The sequence below is a fragment of the Puma concolor genome, chromosome A2 (genome assembly GCF_028749965.1).
Source record: "Puma concolor isolate L17-30 chromosome A2, mPumCon1.1.hap2, whole genome shotgun sequence".
Classification (NCBI taxonomy): Eukaryota; Metazoa; Chordata; class Mammalia; order Carnivora; family Felidae; genus Puma; species Puma concolor.
The window spans coordinates 58,607,320-58,628,372 of record NC_141668.1 but is presented as its reverse complement, the minus strand read 5'-3'; the positions used below and the strand labels follow the sequence as shown (position 1 = coordinate 58,628,372).

Here is a 21,053-nt window from a genome sequence, read left to right as displayed (position 1 = left end):
TTTAAGTGTATCTGTTAAAAGATATTATAACAAATATTGTAGGTGTTAGCATATAAAGAGTACAGTAGATCTAGAAATAAAAAGCATGATAAACCTTATGGATAGACTAGAATTATCAATAAAAAGTATAATAGCTGTTGTAGGTATGAAGTGGAAAAAATTAGAAATGGCCCTTGCTTCGAGATAACCCTTTTTATCCATTTTAGTGATTCTACCAATTTCAGGTCTTTTTTCTAGCCCTATATTTTTTTTCCTTCCTTACCATACAGAGTTTTTAAAAAACATTTCATACAACTATATTTATACATGCCTCATCTTAACTACTAGGTAATAAATTAAATGTAATAAAATGAAATTGTTGGCACCTGAGATTCAAATGACTAAAGCAAGATGGGTCAAAGTCAGAATGGTAGTCATGGCCCTGGAGGTGGCAAGAAGGATGACAAGGACAAGAAAGAGATATGAACCTCCTATACCAACTAGAGTGGGGAAAAAGAAAACAAAGGGACCAGATGCTGCCAGCAAGCTGCCACTGGTGACACTTCACATTCAGTGCCAGTTAAAATTATTGAAGTTAGAATTGAAGACTGTCTTCTCATGGGGGAAGAATTCACTAGAAATAAGGAAAAAATGGATAAAATGAATAAATGAAAATAAAGAGGGGAAAGATCAAAAGTGGATGATCTGAGGGAGGCCCCAATGTCAGTAGGAACCTTGGAAGAGATCATTGATGACAATTATTCCATCATGTCTGCATCTGTGGTATCAGAACACTACATCAGCATTCTTTCCTTTGTAGACAAGGATCTGCTGGAACTAGGCTCCTTGGTCCTACTTGGCCATAAGGCACATGCTTTCATAGGGGTGCTCATGGATGACCTGGATCCCTTGGTCACAGTGATGAAGGTAGAAAAGGCCCCTCAGGAAACCTGCGATGATATTGGGGGGTTGGACAAACAAGTCCAGGAAATTAAAGAATCTGTGGAGTTTCCTCTCCTGAATATTATGAAGAAATGGGTATAAAGCCCCCACAGTGGGTCATTCTCTATGGTCCACCTGTTACAGGTAAAACCTTATTAGCCAAAGCAAACCAAACCTCAGCTACTTCCTTGAGAGTGGTTGGCTCTGAACTTATTCAGAAGTACCTAGCTGATGAGCCCAAACTCATTAGGGAATTATTTCAAGTTGCTGAAGAACATGCACCCTCTATTGTGTTTATTGATGAAATTGATGCCACTGGAACAAAAAAATATTCAATTTACAGTGGTGAGAGGGAAATTCAACAAACAGCGTTGGAACTGTTGAACAAGATGATGGATTTGATTCAGGGGATGACGTGAAAGTTATCATGGCCACACACTGAATAGAAACTTTGGATCCAGCACTTACCAGACCAGGCCTCATTGACAGGAAGATTGAATTCCTCCTGCCCCAGGAAAAGACTAAGATGCACATCTTCAAGATCCATACAAGTAGGATGACACTGGCTGATGATGTAACCCTGGAAGACTTGAATATGGCTAAAGATGATATCCCTCGTGCTGACATCAACACGATCTATACAGAATATGGTCTGATGGACTTGAGAAAATGTGGAAGGAAAGTAACAAAGACTTCAAAACATCTAAAGAAATTGTTCCTTACAAAAATTAAGAAGGCATCCTTGAGGGGCTGTATCTCTAGCAGACAGCATTTGCCTTCAAGGAAATGGTTGGGAGTTGTCCCAACACTTCAGAGGGGTGAGGTTGGGGAAGTTGCCCAGAGGAATCCATGTTCCAGTTGATGTTTCTTAGCAGAACCTCTTGTGTATCTTTTTCAGTGTGATGTGTAGGATGCCTTCTGGGCTGCTTTCATCTGTTGGTCGCATAAAGTGCTCTCTCCCCAATAAAGCATGATTCCACTGAGAGAGAGAGAGAGAGAGAGAGAGAAAGAGAAGGAAAGAAATTGGTGGCACCTGGATCATAATAAACATTCAATGACTGTTTATTACATTTACATCTTTCAGAAAGCTATCATGCTATTTATTTTTGTATCATGTTAAATTTCAATCCTTTGGCCCTGCAATATATTTAATAAATGTCATTGAGCAGATACCCTGAGAAGGTATAAAACCTCAGGCAGTTGCCATAAAAGCGATATAAAGTTGAAAGTTAAGAACTCGGAATCAGGATCAAGAGTTTTAGGTCTAAATATTCTAGACTCAACTTTCTTGATAGAGCAAAGAAGACTCAGCCTAACAGTGTCATATGAAACTAGGTATAAACCTAAAGACCAGAATGGACTCTGTAGCTCGCTGATGACTTAACTACATGTAAAGATTAAGAAAAAGGAAAGATATACAGTAGGTGGTTCAAATACTTACCTCATTTAACAAAGCTGAAAGTCAAAGGAAGTACAGGGTCCAAGCATATCTAGAAATGTATCAGAAACTTTTTGGATGGAAAATAAACGCCTAGGGTTTAAAATACAGGTAAAGACTTTATGTTAAGACTCCTTTGTTTATTTTCCCAAATCCTAATTTTAACTCTTGTCCCATTGATCAAGAGAGAGATTGATCCATTGGCTTATGTTACAAATTGTAACCAGTAGGGAAGAAAGGGTCAAAGAAAAGTAGAATTCCATATGAATTCCATAGAGAGGGACAGGCTTATTTCTTACCCTATAAGTTTTTGTTTCTGGAAAAAAAAAAAAAAGAGGAAAGGAATGGAGAGGAAGGATGAGGCTAAAGTCTCACCTTCCACTCTACCTGTTAGCACCTCATTGCTACATCATTAAGATGAGTAAGTGGAGGTTTAGAGTTCCAAATTTTTATTTATTTCCCCTTAAATTTAAATGTCTTTCCAAGAGCTCCTGGACTTTTATTATAATCTCCAGATACTTGGCAATAACTTCCAGCTACTATAGCCTGTTTTACAATATTTTTTTGCAGCAGTTTATGGAGAAAATGTTAAAAGAGGAACACTACTGTGGAGCTAAAGTTAGATACGTCGAGATGAAATAGTGAAAAAAATTAAACACCTTAATGATTAGAATCTCTAGTCTTGAAAAATATGTTTTCAAAATGAGAGAGATGCTGTAATTTTTGTGTCTCTTGCCATTAACATGTATTTTATGTAGTATGAAACTGTAGTTGAAATGTATTAAACATCCAGCAAGAGGATGTAACAATTGTAAATATGTATGCACCCAACATGAGAGCACCCAAATACATAAAACAGTTAATAACAAACATAGAGAAAATAATCCATAGTAATGCAATAATATTAGGGGACTTCAACACCCCACTCACATTAATGGACAGATCATCCAAACAGAAAATCAACAAGGAAAGAGTGGATTTGAATGACACACTGGACCCGATGGATTCTATAGACATATTCAGAACAATTCAACCTAAAACAGCAGAATCCATATTCTTTTTGAATGCACATGGAGCATTCTCCAGAGTAGATCACATATTAGGCCACAAAAGAAACCTCAACAGATTCAAAAAGATCAAAGTCATACCATGTATCTTTTCTGATCACAATGCTATGAAATTAGAAATCAACCATGAGAAGAAATCTGAAAAGACCACAAAAATTAACCATAGAGGTTAAATAACATGCTACTAAACAATGAATGGGTGAACCAAGAAATCAAAGAAAACATCAAAAATTACATGGAAACAATTGAAAATGAAAACACAACATTCCAAAACCTTTGGTATGCAGCAAAAGCAGTTTTAAGAGGGAAGTTTATAGTAATACAGTTTTACTTTGAAGCAAGAAAAGTTTCAAATAAATTACCTAACATTACACCTACAAGAGCTAGAAAAAGAACAACAAACAAAACCCCAAATCAGTAGAGGGAAGGAAATAAAAAAGATCAGAGGAGAAATAAATGAGATAGAAACTAAAAAACACAATAGAACTTATCACTGAAACCAGGAGCCAGCTCTTTGAAAAGATCAGCAAAATTGACAAACCTCTAACCAGACTCAGAGAGAGAGAGAGGCCTCAAACAATCTCAAATGAAAAAGAAATAACCAACACCACAGAAATACAAACAATACAAGATATGATGGAAAACTGTATGCCAACAAATGAGACAACATAGAACAAATGGATAAATTCCTAGAAAGATATAACCTACCAAAACTGAAGCAGGAAGAAATACAAAATTTGAACAGACCATTTACCACTAAGGAGATTGAATCAGTAATCAAAAAATTCTCTCCAAATCAAAAGTTCAGCACCAGACTGCTTTACAGGCAAATTCTACCAAACGTTGAAAGAAGAATCAATGCCTATTCTTCTCAAACTATTCCACAAAAATAGAAGAAGGAAAACTTCCAAATTCATTCTATGAAACCAGTATCTCCCTGACACCAAAACCAGACAAAGACACTACAAAAAAAATATAAGGCCAGTATCTCTCATGAATATAGAAGCAAAAATCCTCAACAAAATATTACAAACTGAACTCAACAATATATTTAAAAAATTATATACTATGATCAAGTGGGATTTAATCCCAGGATGCAAGGGTGGGAGTCTCAAAACAATATTCTCAAAACAATCAATGTGACACATCACATCCATAAGTGAAATGATACAAACCATATGATGATTTCAGTAGATTAAAAGCATTTTATAAAGTACAACATCCGTTCGTGATGATATTAAAACATTTAGCCCTGAAGGGTGAATAGAAATTAGCCAAATGAGGTATGGCTTATGGAGAGCCAGAAGGATGAATTTGGGGGCATAGATGGAACAGCAGGTCTGAAGATCATATGTCGTGTATATTTTTTATTGCTTTGAAGAATGGAAGGTAGGCCCTTGTGGAAGAAACAGAGGTCAAGAGAGGAGGTGTATGTGAAGTATAAGTTGGAGAAACTTAGCCTTGAGAAATTTTAATCTCATCAGTAAAGTCACCAAAGGATTTAGGCAAAAGTAGCTGTTGTGTGTCAAATGGAATAGAGTAAAAGTCAGGTAGCCAGTGAAAAGGCTTTATTTGAGCAATTTAGAGATGTAGTACCTTGGATTATGTGTGGTTTTGGCTAGAGATAAGAATCTAGTGATTCAAGTTGTATTTTGGAGGGATAACAGTACTTGTTGGTTCTTTGGAGAGGGAGTTTCTGCAGGATACTAAGGTTTCTAGAGTGAGAAATTGTGGGTCATGATGTCCCTTACTGAAATGAGAGACATTTTGTGTGACTTAAGATCATGAACTCAAATCTGAGACATTCTCACTTTATAAAAATTATGAGACGTCCAAATGGAGATTTTAGATGGGCAATTGAATAGACAAGTGTGAAAGTATGCTCCTTAAAAGAGGGATCAGCACTAATGATGAAAATGTGAGTCAGGGGCATAGGGATGGATTTTGAAGCCACTTGAGTGTTAAGATTGGATATTGTTTGGACCAGCAAAATGACATTTTTTCACGGACATAATTTTTACCACATGGTTTGAAAATACCTATGTCATTATTCTGCATGATTTTTAGTACACTCAGAGATAAATATTTTTGCCTCTTGAGTAGCATTCCTCTAACACAATATTGTAAGTCAAAGAGAGAGGGGCGTCTGGGTGGCTCAGGTGATTAAGGGTCCAACTTTAGCTCAGATCATGATCTCGCAGTTTGTGGGTTTGAGTCCAGCATTGGGCTCTGTGCTGACAGCTCACAGCCTGGAGCCTGCTTTGGATTCTGTGTCTCCCTCTCTTTCTACCCCTCCCCTGTTTGTGTGTGTGCGCTCTCGCTCTCTCTTTCTCTCTCTCTCTCTCTCAAAAATAAAACATTAACAAAATTTTTAAAACAATAATAAAATCCATTAAACTTACTTTACAATACAAATTACTGGTCTTTATCTGTTCTTGAATAGATACTTATTTTTGCTTTTTAATTTTGGTCTTCTTCTGTCTTCACTCCATGTCCTCAGATAATGTATTTCCATGGTAATTTGTTGGAATATTTGAGCGGTTAAATGATTTCTTATGTCAGGCAGTTTTGTAAGTAACATGTTTTCCCCCCAAGGAATTGGATTAAGGGTAGAAATCTTTTCAAAATTAACCAGAGTTATAATTATCATCTACTTTGTTGCTTTAAAAAGTCCTATTTTATGTATCTATAAAATCCATTTTATGTAACTCATCATAGAGTCTAACTAAAATATGAAATATGTTAACTCATGATAATTTAAAAGCAGATTATATTCCGTATCTATGGAATCTCTACTAAAGGTATTGCAATCGACTTAATTCCTTTTTTTTACTTTTTCATTTTTTTAAAGAAACACTTCAGATGTTCCACAATATTATAAGATTGCTTACAGATTGGCATAAACTATGAGAAAAGCACAGTAAGCAAGGAAAAAACTCTTTCTGTACATCTTTGAAAGAATTGCTGAACAGAATGGGCAAGCAGTTGGAAAGTTTTCTAATTTATTACAAAAGTGTAACCCTGATCTAAAGTGAAGCTAGATGGCACACCTGGGTGGGTCCATCAGTTAAGCATCCAAATCTTGGTTTCAGCTCAGGTCATGATCTAATACTAGTTCATGAGTTTAAGCCCTGCAGGGGCTCTGCACTGACATTGTGGAGCCTGCTTAGGACTCTCCTCCTCTATTTTTGCTCCTCCCCTGCTCACTCTCCATCTCTCTCTCTCTCTCACAAAATAAATAAATAAACAAGTATTGAAAAAAAAAAGAAAGTGAAACTAGAATTACTCATGAAATTAATTCGTGATTTAGAGAGCTCATTTTGTGGCTTCAGTGATAACATATAGATCTTTACTGAATTGTGATTTACTTCATAGTGATTGAAGATACTGGTAAAATTACAGTATTTTTAAAAATCTGAAGTTTCTTAAAATTTTACCATCTTCATCCCTTTATATATTTACTAAGCTAGGGTGTGCTCAGTACTGATTAATCCAGGGGTTGACCTATTTTTGCATTTACATCCAGATAAACAAGACTAAATGACTCTTATGTGCTAGAATTTTCAAATATATATTATTTCTCTATTTGTAAATTTATTTTTAAAAGAATGCCTTTTTTAGAGTAATCATATTATCATTACATTTTATCATAACCTTGTATCATTACTCAGTCTTGTGCTGTGTTTTCTTTGTGCTGAAGGAATTGCCTACGACCCTCTGATGCTGAAACACCAGTGCATTTGTGGCAATTCCACCACCCACCCTGAGCACGCTGGACGAATACAGAGCATCTGGTCACGGCTGCAAGAAACTGGACTGCTAAATAAATGTGAGGTAATCCTGAATTGGCTACACTCTTTTACTTACTGAAATAAATCATGTAAAAAGGGCAGTATTCATTTGGGTAGTAGTAGAAAAATGTTAATACTTGGGCACAAACACCATGATCGATGAACCATTATTGATACTTGTAGCATAGCACTTTTGACCTGACTCTGGGCTAGGCACCTAGGGGGGACTCAGTCCATGTTGATGGACTGAGCAGTTGCATGATGTATGTGTGTGATTATTGCAGCATTTTTTGAGACACATGATAGCATTCTTGTTTCCAGATAGGTATCATTTATTCAGTTAAATTTTTGGGAAACTCTTCACAATCTGTTAAGTGCTGAGAGTTGTTATTTATTATTATAAGTTGTACTTTGAACTCAGATATATCCCAAATTTGCCTTTGGAATTGACTAGATTTAAAGATGAACTGTCCTCTTACCAAGAAAAGTAACTTCTTTTTATTAAAGTGGCTGATAATCTTCCGTTTTTATAGTGAAGGTTTGAGTACTTTTATTTTACTGGTATTTCTTTAGGCTCATTTCTGAAGATTCCTCGAGTCCCTTTTTCATTTAGAAAAATATGTTTCTTTTGGCTTTCACAAGTAAAAATGGTATCAATTCAAAAAATTTCCTGTATTCAGATTTGCAAAATCTGTCACAATAAGCTGTTTTATTTGGTTGCTATCATTGTCCATTGTTGCCTAAGACCCAGTAACATTCTATATTTGAGTCTAAGACATTTAAAAAATATATATATCCCCAATGTTTTTTTCACATTACTTTAACATTTATTGATCAAAAGTATTTTTACCTGTGTCTACATTATGTTCAAACATGTTCTAGGGACTAGAACTATAGAATTTCACAAGACAAATCTAGTCCTTGTTATTATAGACTGACAATATAACATGTTGCTCTTTGGTTTTGTTGTCAGTCTTTGCAGATCAGTGAAGGAAATCCAGTGTAATTCTCACTAGTTTGGGAAGAAATTAAATGGATAATATTTTGACTAAAGGTGTATCATGAGGAAACTGATATATTGAGACTACATCGAATTCACTCTACTTTGATAAAATAGAAAAGCAATCTTGTGCAACTACTTTTAAGTTAATTAAATTTTGGCAACCCAAAATGTGGTCCAGAATATTTCTATTCAAAGCCAATTTACTTTAAAGTAAACCTGTAAAATATATCAGTTGAGATGGAAATGTCAGAGCAGACAGAATGTTTCTTAGAGTCATGTGCACTTGCTGATATTTGATGCCCGAATGACATCAGTCTGATCCTTCTTCTCTGCAAAGTAGTGAAAAGAACTGATTTTGAAAATACAAAGTCATTTATTCAGTACCTTCATTTATGAGGATGTATTATTTCCTTTATTGATTTTTCTCTTTTGAAGGTGAATAATGTACCTTGTAGGTTTTTTTCTTTACATCAAAACATGGGTAATGTCTGTGGGTCATTCAGCAGATTGGGATTGTGAATGAATACACCAAAGTATTGTGTACACATTTAGTTTTCACAAGTTTTATTATATGTTTATAATAGAATTATCAAATTTTTTTCATATTTAAAGTTATTCTTTTGATTAAATGTATCCTCTTTACCTAAAACCTTAACATGAAAGAATTTGAGCTAGATTTATTTCTCTGATACGTCCTTGAGTGAAAGTCTGTTATTCATCTCTTGCCAGTAGCATCCATATTATATGGCAGAAGGATTTCATACTTTTTGGTAAATTGTAGAGTTGTCTTTAAGGTTTTTATGTTTTTGATAATGCACTGTGGAGGCCAAACCACTATGTGGTCGACACAGTCCCATATGGAGTAAATAAAGTAAACTAGCAAGGGAACTAATCCGTGGTGAACTGGTCTTAATGGACATTTATTCACGTGAACGTTTCTGTTTCACCGTTGCATCTACTATAGATGCTTTCCACCTTGGCGTTTTTTTCTGTGCTTTTGCCAGCTGAGGCATTGCTGTTTACGTTTTTTCACTTTTAGGTCTTTATTATATCCTGGAGTGTTACCCCAGCCAAATTAGCAGTGGCTGATCAGAGACTTCAAATGCATTGTTAGATTATGGTATTCCTTAAATCTTTTTACCTGAAAGAGCACTGGTTATGAAAGGAGCAAAGTGCAGAAATAAGTGGAATGTAAAATGGCTCATCCTGGTCTTAACATTTAAAAATCTGTTACCCCTTTCTGATCAGTCTTCTTTTTCAACTCCTCATGCATCACATTATTTTAGTCCTGTATTATTTGAAAGCATAAAATTCAATTTATACAACAGCACTGACTGATGTGATATCAGACCCAGGGTGAAATGGCAGAAGTACAGTGGGGCTAATGAGAATGAGTGAGTCTAGCCCTAGACCAGTCAGCTAAATAAGTGTCTTTGGTAAACAATCACACTACGAATAATGCACTTGAAAGCCCAGATCACTAGAGTTGCTCTTAATGAAGACCAACTACAAAAATATCCATAATTTCTTAATAATATAAACAGAACACTCTTTTTGCTAACATAATTTGATAACAGTTCACTAGTTGTTTGATTGCTTAAGTGATGAAATTGTTGCTCATATGTATTTATTTGCTCCTATGTTATCAGGTATCTCGGACTTCATGCTGACCTAATCATAAAATGGAATTTCTAAAACCATTTAAAAAAAGAGTTTAAGACAACTAGAGGTTGATGTTTTTTTGTATGTAAATGATTTTAGGAATATTCAAAATGTAATTTTAAAAAAATTTTAATGTTTATTTATTTTTGAGAGAGACACACCCAGAGTGTGAGTAAGGGAGGGGCAGAGAGAAAGGGAGACACAGAATCTGAAGTAGGGCTCCAGGCTCCAAGCTGTCAGCACAGAGCCCGATGTGGGGCTCAAACCCACAGACCATGCGATCATGACCTGAGCTGAAGTCGGACACTTAACCGATTTAGCCACCTAGGCGCCCCAAAATGTAATTTTAAAAATGATCATTAACCAAACAAATGTTACCCTTTTCTAGAGACTTACAGGTTGTGTGTAAGGTAAAACATAGTAACAAAAGGGGTAAAACAGAACCAAAAGAAACATAACTCCTTTTTTCTTCTTGATTGTTTCTTTCAGAAGAGTATGGGAGAAAATAAAAAGGGAACACACAGAGGTTATTTCAGAACAGTTTAGCCCACTCAGAAATAGTAGAATCTGTTTCATCAACCAGTAGTCTTCCTAGTAACTGCACCTAAAATAAATGGTACATGTTCGTTGTGGATTTTCTTTTAAAGTTTTTGCTTTGACAAGTTAAATCTAATGTACACATTTAATATATTATTAAATCATCTTGCAAGGATGCTAACCTTTTTGTCTCAAGCCAAATTATTTTGAAAATTTCAATTATGTGGAAGAGAAAACCACAGAAACATAAAACAAATCTTTTAGCATTTCACCAAAACTCATTAGAATCAGTTGCTGAAAAAAACAGGAGAAAAGTATACTATAAGTGGCAAGTGGTCAGGTACATGGTGAGAGCATTAAGGGTCAAAGAGGCAAGAAAATTCTTCCTGTATGGGCTAATAGGTTTCCTGGTTAGTGTTTATGAACCTTCTAAGGAGATCAAGGCCAATGACAGGATCTTCCAATTGGACTTGACTTATTCACTCCATGAGAGAAGTTAGGTTTCAGCTTGGGTATGAATGAATATTTACCATGATAGCCCAAACTCTTCAGGAGAATGAGACCTTTCTTTCTAAATTTGTCTAGATAGGACTACTAGGAAATTAAATTCCAGTTCTGTTTGTTCCTTGATTATGTTTAGAGCATGCATTCCTGAGAGGGTAAAATCTGTGCATCTAGGACTCCAGGGATGTGAATACGAGCCTTGGTGTCTAGGTTATCACTCTTTCCTAAACATTATAGACAAATTCCTGTCTTGGTGTGAGCAATAAGAACTCAACTCAGTTGTCTCAAAAGAGAGAGGATTTATTAGATTTTACAGAAAAGGATATAATTGAATAAGAATATAACACCTAGAAGCTGGGTCAGTTTGTTTTTCCCCGATATCCAGAGAGCGATTTGCCATCTTTGAACACTATTTTCCTGCCAGGTCTGTGTAGCCACCTATAGCTAGCAGTTAGCCAGTGCTTTTAGAGAAGGTATCAACAGATTTCTGGGGACATATAGCTGGTCAGCAAGCTGAAACCTGTGGCCAGATAAGTGGTATTCATTTATTGATTAGTGCGGTGCTCATATGTTAGCACACATCAGAATCATTGGGAATACTAAAATACGGATTGTGGGGATCCAGCCTCAGAGGTTCATATTCAGCAGTAGTGGAGTCCTGTTGGGATGAGGTCTGAGAATTTGGGTTGCTGACATGTGTCTGGGTAATCTTGATACTGCTGATCTGGCCACCACACTTTAAGAATGGTAGAATCTTTAAGATGTATACTTTAAGAACAGGATTCATCCATTCAATGGTACATCAAAATTTTGAGTTTTCCAGACTCCTGTATTAGGATCTAGAGAAGATTCATGCCCTGTCTTCAAGGAGATTACCATTTGGTGGGATCAGCCGATATTAATCAAATGGTCACAGAAAAAAAAATGTAATTACAAAATCACAAGGGATTTTGAGTTACTAATTTATGTTGCAGTGATTTTAAAGACTCTTACTGATTTGGCTTGGAGAAGAAAAATAAAATGAGAAAGAGTGTGGTCCAGTGCTGCCTCCATAGTCTTGACAGCATCAGAAGGGCCATCTGAACAAGAGATGGAAGTAGAAGTGTTGTATATCAGAATGCAAAGGAGGAAGTACCCCAGACCTAATGTTGAAGAGCTTGACCTCCTTCTGTCTTTGTTTGTGTTTGTTTTTGGCTTTTTATTTCACTGGGAAAGAAGGTAAGGAGTCTCCATTCTACTGGCATTCAAAGAAATGTCAGCTTTCTTCAACCAACAGAATAGTCAATTTTGTAATTAAACAATGATATGATAGGGAAGATGGCAATTTGTAAACATTCTATGGCCTCCTTTGTTTCAAAATAATAGACTGATCCACAAATCAGAATTATGTATTGTGTCAGTTTATTTAGCAGTGTAGAAAATCAATCAAAATGGATTCCTTCAAAGGTTATTGTTCAACATTAGATTTGACCTTACTCCTGACATTAATTATCTGTATACTTTTGTCAACTCATTTAACCTTACTCATTGGTTTGCCCATGTGTAAGATGAGGCTCTTAGGCAGGATATTTGCTAGGATCTTTTCCAGCTAGTGATATCATATGAAACTAGATGGCTAAGGAGCTCATTTGGAACATAACACTTTCTTTGGTTAAGAGTAGACAAAATTTTTAGAGTGTTTTAGTAAACATACTGCTTTTTGACTTGTAAGCTGTAGTGTAAATTGGTTGTGCTTACTAGTCCTGATTAGCAGCCAGAGAAAACATTAGTCTTCATTATATTAGATTACAGTGGATACATGGGTCAACTTCTTTTGGCATGACGTGGCACTGTTTTTTAAAAAATTGAGGTGGTTAGACCTTCATGCCTGTACTATTTAATTTTTTTCCCCAACTGAATCATTCACACTTAGTTTACTGATTCTTTAGAGAGCAAAAAGCAAAATCGGTAGCTTTCTTGTCACCATAAGAAGTGGATCTGGAGGGGTCATTCGGTATCCTCCTCAGAAACAAGTCCTTTGATTAGGTAGCCAGGTTTCTAAAGTGTGTGTGCCCTGAAGAAAACAATGTGCTTTTCTGTCCTTAAAAAATTGCAGAGATTGACCCATCATCTGTTAGAAATGCACTTGCAGTTGTTTTTCCAGAAGTGTTCATGACTCTCAGCCCCACCAAGCCACCCACAGACATTTGCTTGCTCTCACATTTGTTTTGAGAATAATAACATTTTATAATGCTTTTGTTGGATTACATATTATGTGGAATTTGCATTGGCTCTTTGTAACTAATATTGAATAACTTTGTTTCGCTTAATTCGTAAGTAAAAACCATAAGCAACATACTGTGCTGAAATGTTTAACTCTTTTATTCAAGTGCCAACACAAAGTAATTACAAAACAATTCGGGGACCCAAAACCAAGCTACTGTTGTGCCTTTTGGGACTTCCTCAGCCGTTCCAATGAGAAAAGTGGAGAGCAGGTTTAATGTAAAATCTTAAGATGCCAAGGAGCTCAGGGCTAGGGTCCCACACCTTCCTGTGCATTACAGGTAATTTTAGAAGACCTTTTTCAAATCTAAATAAAGAAATATAATACTCTTTGAGAAAAACTTTTGGAATGTGCAGATTTTCTGACATAACTGCTAAAAAGCACTGAATACTGCAAGTTAATTCAATTAAACATTTGTTTTATAGAGTAATCTAACTAGATGGCAGCACATAACAGCTTACTGTTTAGCTTGCAAAAAGAAAATTTTATGTGTGTTTGTGTTTTAGAATCTAACCACAAAGCAGTAAGAAACTTTAACAGGGAGTCTTGTGAATTGTCTCTAAAGGACAGGACAGTCTTGAGAAGTGGCACAAATGATTTAGATGTGATGAGTAAACCAGGATACATTTTGTAATTATTCTGAGAGATATTTGTATATCACAGTAGAGTGAACCTAGTCAGATAAATACATTAAAATTACTCGTGCAGCCTATAATCAGAATTAAGATGATTTGGAATTTTTTGTTTTGATTATTTTTTTCTATAAAAAAGGAAGAATTAATGTGGAAAACAATCAACAAAAGGAAATAAGACAGACTGCCCACATTTGGAGAGTGATACGGGATTATTTTAAGAGCAGCATTAAAGCTTATTTTTTAAAATGTTTGTTTGTTTGTAGAACATGAGCAGAGGAGGGGTAGAGAGAGAAGGAGTGAGAGAATCCCAGGTATATTCCATGCTGTCAACACAGAGCCCAGTGTGTGGCTCTGTGGGATGGGATCCTGTATGGGATGTATGGAATCATGACCTGAGCCAAAATCAGGAGTCAGATGCTTAACCCACTGAGCCACCTAGGCGCCCCTAAAGCCTATTAACAAAAATGAATAGTTACATGTTTTTAACCATCTGAAAATTATCATGCTAAAGTAATGCAAAATATTTATTGTGACAAAATTTGTTTCATATATGATTACTATTTTTAAAAAATCAATGCTTTAGCCCAAACCGTTAAAATGTTCATTTACAGTTGTTTACAGAATAAGTATAATCTAGGAGATTCAGTTACATAAAATCATAAAAATTGAGCAATTACACTAAAGGGTAACATTTTTTTTCTTTTTGATGAGCATAATATTTTGAAATGGGTGGAAATAAACTTTTAAGAAATATATAGCATGTATACTTTTTTACCATTCAGACCTTTATTATTGACTAGGATTTGCTGTTCTCTGAAATTCTTTTGCAATTACTTTATGCACCCAGAAATATCTTTACGTGAATTGTAATGACCGAATCAAGCAGTTTTATAAGCAAGTGGAGGCACTTGTTTTGAAGAACAGATAGATCTTTCTTACTTCCCAACCTTTGCTGTGACAACCATTTGTTGTAACTACAGTTTGAAATGTGGGTCAGTAGAGTGTCAGTATCTTGAATTCATTTACGAGCAGAAAGAATGGACAGCTCCCTCTAACATGTCGTTCTCGACCGAGGATGCACATTAAAACCCACAGGGTGTTTCTAAGTATCTATATGCCCAGGGTGTCCCCAAGGTTAATCAGACGTTCTGGAGGTAGGACCCAGGCAATAATACCTTTTAATCTTCCCCAGCTGATTTCAAGGTGCAGACAATGTTAAAAACCACTATACCAGAAGGTCTATTTCTTTTTTTTTTAATTCAAAAAAATTTTTTTAATGTTTATTTTTGAGACAGAGAGACACAGAGCATGAGCAGGGAAGGGGCAGGTAGAGAGGGAGACACAGAATGTGAAGCAGTCTCCAGCTCTGAGCTGTCAGCACAGAGCCCGACTCAGGGCTCGAACTCACAAACCACAAGATCATGACCTGAGCCGAAGTCAGATGCTTAACCGACTGAGCCACCCAGGCGCTCCAGGAGGTCTATTTCTTATCTTAAGCTTAATGGGATAGAGACAAAAAGGTGAATGGAGTCAAATATATGAACATGGGAGTGTAACAGAAGTGAGCATTTACTTGAGAAACAAAGGTAGCATTAACTCAGAAGTTCCATACACAGACTTTTAAAAATTGGGAAATGTATTTATTATTTTGAAGTTATCACAAGGTAGGAATAGGAATTTTAGAAAATATACTTATTTTTCAATTATGATTAAACATTAAGAAATTGCTTCAAAGTATAGCTAATATACTTTTGAAAACCATAGTGAGATCTCCACTCTTGCTTCAACTTTAGTAATTTATTACTTCAATTATTATATTTGCTTGCCTAAGTCAATTCTATCAATTAAAGAATGTTGAGTTTTTATTGTGTATAAGATCATTTCACATAGAATATTATCATTTTAGGGCTAAAGAGGGACTTTGAAGTAATTTGGTCAAACCTCCTAATGTTTATAAATGGAGAAATTAGGGTCCTGAAATGTACCTCATAGCTGGCTAGGAGCATGTTACAGACAGGTGACGGTCCGAACCTAGAACTCAGGGCTCCTGACCTCCAGTTTATTTTCTTTCCATGTGACCAGCTGAAAGGACCACAAGCCTATTGGGCTGCCTGTCTGCTTAATTGCCTCCTTCCCTTCTTTCACTCCCCTTTGTTTATAAGAAAAACTCTGATAGTAATAAGTTATTATCATGAGGGATATATAGAAGCAAAGAATGCAGTTGGGGGAAGGGGATTGAAAAATCCTTTATGTAAAATCAAAGAAACAATTGAATGTAGCATTTGAAAACTCCAATAGATACCATTGGACATGAGCAATGAGTCCAGAATCTTGAATTTGTTTGAGAGAAGGGTATCAAGAAAAATGAATAGGCTGTGAACTTACCCATTAAATATTAAGTATGGAATTTGTAACAGAAGGTAACTTTGACACTCCTAAGTCATTTATGATTTCTTAACTTTCGAAGTCGCCAACCCTGTGAATTTTTGTAGGAAAAAAAATGCATCCCTATATTTAGGGACACTGGATGAAATATTTTCAGAAAATGAAATATTTCAGTGGAAATTGTTGCCTAATATGTCACCACTTTGAAAATGATTAAAGAAAATAGGGTCTCCCCCAGCAGAGGCAGGTACTTTGACTTGTCAAATTTAAGTTGGACATTTTCTCTTAGTTTGGAACTGCCACAAAATGAGCCCTTTCATGTCCTCAATAATACCAAACCAATGCAATCCATCTGTTCTGCTAAATTATTTCTAGTTCCCTAACCAAAGGCACTGCTTTTTCATGCATTTTATCATGATTTTATGCCCTTTATTATATTTTACAAAAGGTTCTGATTCCTCCAGGGCCAATGAGAACTGATTAGGACACTGGCCTCAATCCAGGCTTTGAACACAGGAGGGGAAGGAATAGAACTGTTTCCTTTTTGCCCAGCTCCTTGGCAGAAAAAAATATGAATCTATACCGTGTGTGTGCTCTGTGTGTGGGTGGGTGTGGGTAGGCTGCATTTTATCCTGTCACAGTATGACTTTGGAGATCATGTTCAGAACATTCCTTCTATAATCAGGTTGCATTAATGGGCTTTATTTCAGAAAGACTATTTCTTTAGGAAAGAACCATGATGTGTTGAGAGACTCGATATTGTCATTTTATTTTTTTTTTATTTTTTAAATGTTTATTTTTAAGAGAGAGAGAGAGAGTGTGTGTAAGTGAGTGAATGTGAATGAGGGGGAGAGGCAGAGACAGAGGGAGACACAGAATCTGAAGTAGGCTCCAGACTCCGAGCTGTTAACACAGAGCCCGACACAGGGCTCGAACCCACAAACTACGAGATCATGACCTGAGCCAAAGTCAGATGCTTAACTGACTGAGCCACCCAGGCACCCCTGATATAGTCATTTGAAATAACTTTAGTCAAACTTCAAACCTGAAGGTAGACTGTTTGGGGCTCTAAACTAAATATGGTCATATACCTCAGGTGCTTATCACTGAGAGTAGTTACTCAGTACACATTAGTTCTTTTCCTACTCTGAAAGAACAACTTCTTGAATGTAGGTCACAGACACTTACTGGGATGAGCACTGGGTATTACATGTAGGGGATGAATCCCTGGATTCTGTTCCTGATATCATTATTGTACTATATGCTAACTAACTTGGATGTAAATTTTAAAAATTAAAAAAAAAGGATGCAGGTCACAGAGAATGAAAACATAATAATGAGTACATCCTACATCACAGGGTTTCTTTATTAAGAGAATGAAAGAAGAGCTACAAGCTTTGTTTCCTAAGCCTGTATTAGCAAGGTATTTAAGACCTATATTGGGATTTTAAGTGAGAAAGACCCAGAGGAAAGCTATCCTTTATATGCATTGAGTGTCCAAATATACTGAGAGTTCTCATAAATCCCTTTGGTCAGAATCATAGATGGCTTCAGATAGACATCTTGCATGCTAAGTATCTCTGAGAACGGAAATCAGTATCTTCCTAAATTGTGATTATCAGAGCACTTTATCCTATTTCATGACTCATTATGCTGTTGACCTTTGACTCAGAGCATCATGAGAGAGAAATTAAGGAATAAAGGCTACACAGGAAGTAGAAAATATGGGAAGGGCTTAAATGAAAATATCTGTATTTAAGCATAAACACATCACATAATAAATTACTGATGATAATGCCAGAAATGAGAATTGTTGGAAGCCTCAATTTGAGAGAAAAAGTTAAATATGACAAATTTAAGACATCTGATAAAAGTGAGGCAAAATGGAACTACTCCAGGAGATCCTATGTGTTAAGAAAGAAGGAATTTCAGAATTTTTAGCTTAGTCATCCACCAAGTTCCCACAGCAGTGCCCCTGTGAGATATAAATCTCAAAACATGCTTTCTCCAGATCACTTTTCCAGGTAGAAACATTTTTCATAATGAGTTGGTTTTTACTGCTCCCTTTCTGTAGAAACATGTATATCTTGTTTGTAGATTTTGTCTGGAATCCATAGGAGCAGACGGTGATTATTAAGAATAAGTACTTCCTTATATTTAGTGTAATTATTTTTTAAGAAATATATTCTATAATAATAAAAAGAACCAGTGTAAAATACTTTTTTGAAGTCAGTATAAAATACTTTTTTTGAATTCATAAGGGAGCAGAGAAAGGGGGCCGGAAAGAAATCGAAGTGAAAACTTAGGAGCTACATTACATTTTAATAGTAAGAGGTAGGACAAGAGTATAAACTAGAGCAGAATACTTTGAGCAAGTCAGTGTTAAATAGACTGCATCAGATGCCCTATCCTTACTGTTAGTTAACTGATAGTACAGAAGACAATTACTGAGATTCAGCAGGTGTCCTCCTATGATTTATCAGTGCTTGGGCTACCATCAATAATTAAATCTTGTTACCAGATTATTTTTGAAATGTGTGATTGAGCATTCCACGTGAATGTAAGTGGGATTGTGGGAGAATGAAAAAGGAGTTGGGACAAGCATGAAGTGTATGGTATGCAAATATATGTGACTAGTTTATAAAAACCTAAAGATATGTTTATTATTAATGGTGTTTAATGTTATGCCAGAGGTAGAACTTCAATTCAGAGTTGAAAAACTAACTTTATAGAAAAAGAGGAAGGGAAAAAAATCAATGAAGCTTTATGACAGTAGCCAAAATGTGGGTTTGATTGTTAGCTATAGAATTGACATTGTTTAAGATATAGATGTTTCACTATATCAGCATGTGAAATGTTAATGGCTGTGGATTTCATAGACTCATAGAAATAAGATTTGGAAGCCCTGTCATTTCACGTTGTTCATTATTCTGCCAGACTAAGACTGGTTGCCACAGTCTGGTTTCCAGTGCTGTGCCCATTCCAATTCTAGATGACTCAGACCATGGAGTTACCACTGTTTATCTTGGGGGATTTTCCACCAGCTGAAATCTCAAAGTTAAAATGTTAACCTTTAATATTTCTTTGAACTTTCTCTTGCTTATTTTATCTTATCATTTGCCATTCTTCTTTGGTTGTTCTGACCTTCCGTAACTCTTCCAAATTTAATGTTTACTAGCAAACCACCTAGGGCAATAACATGTTTGTTTATTGATCAGAGCAATGACTGACCAGTTGGCCATCATTAAATTTTCCTTTGTCTTCAGCGTTGTCTACCTGGTTTAATTTCAGCATTCAGTACCTATCTAGAAATAATTTCTCTCAAGCATTTAAAATTTTTTTCTAGAGATGTAAATTGGATGTCAAAAACAGGAAATTTCAATGCTATGACAAAGAAAATTCCATATGCATTTGTTTATTTATTTGGCACATTACAAGCGCAGTGTCAAGAAGTTTCTGTTTTACATCATTCCTGTTACCTTGTTCTTACTCCTTGGATCTCCCACCATTCCTCTCTCACTGTGACATGATGATTTATTTTCTGTGACAAGCAGAGCTCTGCCCTCTACCCAGTAAACCCCTAGGAAGTATCAGCATATTTGAGATTTTCCCAGCCTGCTTCCTTAAACATCAACAGCAACCACCTTTCCTTAAATTAGGGAGGTTGAATATGGAATTGTCCTGGTCCTCAGAGAGGTGTTGCTGTCTCCCAATGTTTTCATGTCACCTGGTGATTTCATGGTCAGGAACATGAGAGGATAGCATTTCCTGAACAAATTTTCTTTGAATTTCACTGTAGTTTTATACTAATATGTTACATTACAAGGGCTTTGTTGTGATACGTATTTTAAGTGATACATTAATACTGCCTGGGTAATTTTGGGAAGCCCAGCAATTTTCAGAAGTAAGGCTAATTAACTTCATACACCAGCATGATGTTTATTGGACCTGTAGATATGTCAACTGAGAAATGTGGCCAAGAAGAATACTTCGTATATTGACTATCTGAGGTTTCATGTAATGTGCTCTTTTGTCTATGTTGAAGCACCATTCTTTGTTGAAATGAAAGTCTCTCCCTAGCATGTGCATAAAAATATTGACTGAGTCTAGAGAGAGTGTCAGACTATCTCTGGCTAAACAGCAGTTTTGGTTTTTGCTTACCTCTTCTGTCACAGTAATGGTTTTATAAAATACATTAAATTACTACAAAAGTAAAATAAAAATGGAAGACAAGATTTTATTAGATTCAATAGATATAAAAATAGTTTGTTCAATTACTATAAGTTTCTAAATATTTACTCTGAATTTCTGTATAGACCTCATCACACACTATTCACAAACCATTCCTGAAATGTTACTGACCCTATCGGACATACTTTGAGTAACATTGATCTAGATTAATGATTCCATGAGGTGCACACATGAAGTGATCAGCATTTTTGTGATAATAGATTACATTAAAATGTGTTGATATTACTATGTTCTTTAAGAAAGTATAGAGAAATTGTTCTAACAGCTTCTTCAAGTGAATGTAAAGTAAGATTTTAATGAATTCACCTCTCAGCTAAACAGTAGCCACTAGGTTTTTTGTTGTTTTTTTTTTTGGGGGGGGTTTTTTGTTTGTTTTAACCTCTGTTTTTAAGCTGATACTTTTACAAAGGAGTTAACTCTTAATTTCTTTGTTATAGACTTATTTTTATGTCAAAGAACAATATGCTTTATGTCAGTTGCCCATTTGGGCATAGGCATAAACAATCCATAGGCTCTGAACCTTGCATGCACTCATTTTTCAAATATTATTATGGTACTTTACTAAGCAAATCAGTGTCACATTCCAGCATGATGAA

General features: G+C 35.7%; 1 protein-coding gene and 1 pseudogene across 1 annotated transcript in view; both read left to right on the top strand.

The window, feature by feature from the left end:
• Positions 1–21,053, top strand: part of HDAC9 (histone deacetylase 9) — a 708,604-nt gene that overhangs the window by 650,596 nt on the left and 36,955 nt on the right. Inside the window, exon 15 of the transcript XR_015246442.1 lies at positions 7,127–7,255. The gene's annotated coding sequence lies outside the window, so the exon portion shown is untranslated. The remainder of the gene's footprint in view (positions 1–7,126; positions 7,256–21,053) is intronic.
• On the top strand, positions 53–1,683 carry LOC112866558 (26S proteasome regulatory subunit 4 pseudogene; annotated as a pseudogene).